We start from the raw sequence: 6,243 nt of genomic DNA, 5'->3' as shown, positions 1-6,243 counted from the left end.
TCTACTTTTTTATGTGTATTCAATAAGTCTTCCTGTCACTTGTCATTAAAAACTGTTGCTACAGATGGAGAAAAACTCTCTGAAGTTTTGTCCAAACCAAAAGCCTGATTTATGGCCACAGTGCATGCATTGTACGTCTGCTCTGTGAGTGAGTAGTGTGAAGGAAAATCATCTAGGGATGCCTGGGTGGCTCAGTTAGTTAAGCATCTGCCTTCAGCTCAGGTCATAGGTCCTGGGATCAAGTCCCACACTGGGCTCCTTACACAGCGGGGAGCCTGCTTCTTCCTCTGCCTGTTGCTCCCTCTGCTTGTGTTCTCTGTCTTTGACGAATAAATAAATAAAATCTTTAAAAAAATAAAGGAAAACCAACTTGTCCTTGATGTAGAGATCCCGTGTCCCTGCATTCCTGTATAGTAGAACTTGTGATTCCTGCCTGTATGCTAATCTATAATCTCTCAAGGTTTTACAAGACGTAAAAAGTACATAACCCTGTAAAAACTGTCCCTTCTCCAGAGCACCTGCTTCCCTGTGAAGGGTGTGTTTCCTGGGCAGCTGTCCTAACCTGGGCTTGAATAAACTCTCTTTCTTTACTTTTAGAGATGCTAAAAGCTGTGTTCCATTGGCATTGACAACCTATAGCATTTATTGAGCACTCACTGTGTCTGGAGTACATGGGTGCTCGTGACCAAGGGCTGTCTGTGTGTTGAGGATGGTGGTGGGCACTTGGCCGCCATTTATTATTATTCATGTTTTACAGATGAGGAAATGGAGGTTGGAGAAGTAAATCACCCAGATGGCCCAGCTAGAATGTAGGAGCGCAGGATTTCAAACCCAGGCTGCCTTTTTGAAAGTTCAGGTGTTTACCCGCAGAACTGTATTGTATCTCATAAGCAGTCTGTGCACACAGGGGCCTCTGGGAAAAGGCTGGCATGTGTAAGCCCATGTCCCCAGTCCATCTCTATTGCTACGTCAGCCCAACATCGGGTGCGTGTGGTTGTGTGCTTGGCATTGTATTAGATCCTGTGAAGGGCCCAAAAATATTATGTAGTGTTAAAAAGAAGGAAAGGAAGGAAGGAAGAAAGAGAGAATGAAAGGAGATAGCAGGTCCAAGGCAGAGTCACTTGTTCCAGGACAGAAAACCAAGACCCTTGGTGGGGCGTGGGAGGTTGGGGGAGCCAGGTGGTGGGTATTATGGAGGGCACATATGGCATGGAGCACTGGGTGTGGTGCATAAACAGTGAATTCCGTTACACTGAAAAGAAATTAATTAAAAAAAAAAAAAGAAAACCAAGACTTAATTGCAGTTTCAACCAATAGATCTGGAATTTCTTGGTCAGCATTAGGGAGATAATCTGCCAGATAAGACCACCTGCCCTTCCCCCTAAGGGAAGGTGAACTTGCCTCAAATAATCCTTTCTTCTGCTGATAGCCTCCTTGTCCCACACCCCCTTCCTGCCTATAAAAATCCCTGGATGAGATGCTCCCTGATTCCTGAATGTTGAATAAAGCCAATGAGATCTTTAAATTTACTCAGTTGAGTTTTGTTTTCTAGCAGTGGACACACACACACACACACACACACACACACACATATAAGATATAGCCCCTGCCTTTGAGTTTTGCCAAAATAAGTGCACAAAAATGGAAAGTTGGCTAAAGACACAAGTTAATTAGTATATGGCAAATGCCAAAGGAGAGGGTCATCCTTGGCATTCTGAGTGGGGATTCTGCAGGGCCCAGAGGGGTTGACCAAGGCACTGTGGAGAAAAGAGGGTTCTGTACTGGGCTTAAAGGGAAGGCTTTTTTGTTGTTGTCGTTGTTTTGTTTTGAGGTTTTTATTTCGGTGGAGTTTGTTTTTTGTTTTGTTTTTAGCAGGAAAAAGCAGTGGGACAGGAGTCAGAAACTAGACCTTAGCTGGTGTTCCGGGTCTGCTGTGTGTGAACTTGAGCCTGGTACGGAGGTTCTTGGGTTTGAGGGCCGTGGCACAGCAGGGACGGCTCCAGCCCACCAAGGTGCCCGCTGGGCAGCTTGCCTCTTTCCTCACTTGTACCCAACATTCTGGTCTCCAGAGTCCCACCACCCAAGGTGGCACGCCCACCCTTGCTGGGGTCTCTCAACCAGCAGCCATATATAACACCGCTTCTGGCAGACTCACAATTTTCATGCTTTCAGAGCTGAGCTGTTCTTCCTGAACCCCCTTGGCAATCCCACAGATGTATATGCATCTTGGGGCCCCCCACTTCCTTGTTCTGCAGCTTTGGGCAATTTCTTTGCCCTCTTGGGAACCTCCATCTCCTCACATGTAAGATGCAAATAATACTGTTGTAAGGTGAATGATTCATGCTTCAGACGTCCTGGGTACTTGATAAATAAGAGCAGCTCTTTATTGTCCGCCTGTGGTATATGGTACCTGTATGGTTATGAAATGTTAGATTGAATTTATTTATTTCTTTGTTTCAAATTCTCAGATGATCACAGAACTGGGTCATCACAGAAAGATAAAAAAGAAGTAGAAGAAACATGCTGCTGGTTGTGTTAAATCTCTTCAGAGGGAGGGAGAGAGGATAAGACTGTGTTTTCAGGCTGTAAGGGACTCAGCAATTTTTTATTTTAATAAATAACCACAAATCCCTAGTTATCCATTTCTGATATGAGAAAATATTCTTTATGGGGACTAGTAACATTTTGTATGTAGCAATCTACTCAGGGATGAAGCTGGATAATCAAAGAAGACCAATTGTTGACTCCAGTCCCACATCCCTTAAACTCAAGTTTCTGCCTTGCTACTTTCCAGAAAATGAAGGGAGGGAGAGTGGTGGAGGGAGGGAGCGGGAAGGAGGGACAGAAAGAAAGACTGCTGTGTAAGCACCTTCACCAGCCTGTATGGTTGTCGTCATGATGCCGCTACTTTATCTCTTTGACAAGCTAATAATTATTGTTGGTTTCTTGCCACTAAGTTTTTTCTTATGTGGGTTGGGAATCTCAATCCAAGAGAAGTGATAGTTTTCAAGGGTTTTTTTTTTTTTTTTTTTTTTTTGGTTTTTATCACTGAAGAGACATGAGGGGTTTTTCAATGGACTATGGATGCCAAAGTTCTGTGTGTATAGTCAACATGATTGAGGCCCAGTGATGATCAGGGTGTGGGGGGGAATCTTGGTGATTATTTCAATATCACCAGTATTCATATCTGTAGAGCTTTAAATTTACATGCCACAGTTACACCCATCTGTCCCATTTAGATTTCACAAGTATCTTTGATGAGATTTCCACTTAGGATGACTTTACTTGAAATAACAGATGACCCAATCAAGATTAATAAAGAGAAGATGGAAATTTCTTTAGCTCACATGAGAAGAAGTCCAGAGAAAGGCTTTTCTCTGCCATCCACATTGTACAATTGTTCTTAAGTCTGGTAGGATGGCCACTTGTGGCAGTTTGGCATGTAGTTTCTTGTCCATTATTGGGGTACAGAGAGGCTAGATTTGTGCAGCAGAATTTTTCTGAGAGCAAGGATGCTGATTTCCCTGAAACTTCCAGTAATCTCCTCATGTCTCACTGGCAATATAATGGCTGGGCATGCCCATTTCTGAACTAACATGGCCCAAGGGATCAACTTCTTAGATCGACTTAGACTAACCAGCTGGGGTATAATAGATATTGAGCATTCAACTATAGTGTTTTTATATGTGTTCATTTTCTAGATTGGGAATTGGCAGACTATAGTCCTTGGAATAAACCTGGCTACCTGTTTTGTAAATGAAGTTTTGTTGGAACACAAACATGCTCCAAAAGTAGAGTTGAATAGTTGCGACAGAGACTGTGTGGTCCACAAAACCTGAAATATTTACTATCTGGCCCTCAATAGGGTATTTGTTGACTCTTGTTCTGGGTGAAGAAAGTGAAATTGAGGTTAAATGACCCCTCTGAAGTCAAGGAGCTAATAAGAGGCAGAGGCTAGATCCTAACCCATACACCCAAGCTCTCACTACCAACAGCAACAGGGGAGAATTTCTAGGGAAAGGCTTGCACTTTTTTGTGATGTGGTGCAAATGCAGCCTTTTATATACAACAACACTGACATAGGCCTGATGAAATAAATATGTTTATAATGATGAATTCAATTCTTAGAGACAACGAATTCATTCACAAGTTACTGTAGAGAGAGGAATAGTGTGAGGCATGAGAAAATTGAAGGGATATCTTATAATCCATCATAATAAGCTTGACAACCCACTTAAAAATACAGAAATACCAACTGGAATAGGATTAAAAATTTTCAATGACCATTGGGTTAAAATGAAAGATTTTCCAAAAATAACTTCATGTAGATAAAATGTTGATTCATGTTATTTTGATGAGTTTTATTTAAAGAAAGTTTTAAAATGAAGGGAAAGCAGTGAAATGACTGAACATAGTATTCATAAAAAAGGCACACATATGACATCTCTTTTTCCTTTATTATGCCTTCAATATCCCCTCCTCACCTTCCTCTCTCACTTTCTGTGGTAGCCAATTTCCAAGATGGCCCCTAGTCACCTTCACCTTCTGGCATGTATGCTTTTGTGTGGTGTACTTCCATGTTATATAAGGTTGGTTTGTATGACCAACAGAGTATGGCCGGAGTGATGGTCGGCAGCTCTAAGTCTTTGTCACCTGGGTCATTGTAACCTCTACCTTGGTTTCCTGCATTGCTTGCTCTGGGGGGAGACCTAGTCATTGTGTAGGGAGGCTGCTCAAGCATCCCTGTGGAGAGGCCCCCATGGAGGGTAACTGGAGCTTCCCATCAACAGCCACGCCAACTTGCAAGCCATGTGAGTGCACATCCTGGAGGCAGACACACCTGAGCTGGATCTTCAGATGATGACAACCTCTGGAGATACCTGAGCCAGCGCTGCCTTACCCACCCACAGAAAGTGTGGGAGATCACCAATGCTTATTACTATTTTTGAGTTGTGACATTTTGGGATGAGTCGTTAAGTTGCAGGAGATAACTAATAAATGTTTCTTCCATATTAGGTCAGAAAAGTGGTGGTAGATTGGGTACGCAGGTCAGAAGGAAGGATTAGCCATGAATTAAAGGACAAAGAAGGCAGCAGTTAAGAAATCAAATGAAGTGAAAAGAGGGGAAAAAAAGAGAAGATCTGTTCAAATTTATCAGAGAAGTCCAAGTTTGCTATTTGGATAAGAACAACAATAAGTAGCTTTTATGGATCACTTAGTTGTGTCAAGCAACATGGCAGAATCTGTGAGCATGCCTTCTTTAGGGAACCATGGGCTCCAATTTCTTTGGTCAGAAAATTTGCACCTTAGCATAAAAGGAAAAGGGAAAGGGAGGGGATGGTAGATAGGAGGGCTAAAAATGCTGGACAATAGGGAGCACTGAAAAGAAGGCTGCACACAAAGTGAATTTGTATGGAACTTAAAAAACTTGGTGGGAAAATGTTGAAAATGACTGTGTGTGTGTGTGTGTGTGTGTGTGTGGTACAGATATAAAACAGATACCCTTTCCCTTTTCCCTATTTCATTTGGCTCCCCACTCATTCAGTAACTATTTGTTCTAGGTACTAAGTTGTCACTCTTCTGGGCACTAGGAGTCACACTAAACAAAATACAGCCACAGAGTTTGCGTTCTGGGAGGATTTCCTCTTTTTCAGTGGGGGGCACCACCAAATACCCAGTCATCCTGCAGAGACTGGGGAGCTGTCCTAACTCCTCTCTTCCAACCTCTGCTAGGAGCTCCCAGATCTGAAGAGCACTTCCTGTCGCTCTCTGTTCTCACTGTGGCTGCTTGACCCGAACACTCTTTATCTTTTCCAGGTGGATCTGTTTCCCCAGACCACGCAATAAACTACCACAAAGAAGAGGATGGCTTAGAGCAACAGATTTTTTTTCTGAATTTCCAGAACTGAATTGACTTTCCAGAAACTAGAGTTTCGGGAAGCCAGAACCAAAGTATTGGCAGGGCCATGCTCCCTCTAAGGCTTGAGGTCTTTCTCCCAGCTCCTGGTGGTTCCTTGACCCATGGCAATAGAACTCCAATCTGCATGTGGCATTCTCCCTGTGTGCGGGTCTGCCTCCCCCTGATTTCTCCAGGTTGCGTGAGATGTAGAGGCTAGATCCTAACCCATACACCCAAGCTCTCACTACCAACAGCAACAGGGGAGAATTTCTAGGGAAAGGCTTGCACTTTTTTGTGATGTGTGCAAATGCAGCCTTTGGTTTCCTGCAGTTAAGTACCTCCTA

Source organism: Mustela putorius, unplaced genomic scaffold (genome assembly GCF_011764305.1).
Source record: "Mustela putorius furo isolate JIRA1106 unplaced genomic scaffold, ASM1176430v1.1 tig00000450_pilon_pilon_pilon, whole genome shotgun sequence".
Taxonomy (NCBI): Eukaryota; Metazoa; Chordata; class Mammalia; order Carnivora; family Mustelidae; genus Mustela; species Mustela putorius.
Note: the sequence above shows the minus strand (reverse complement) of the source record.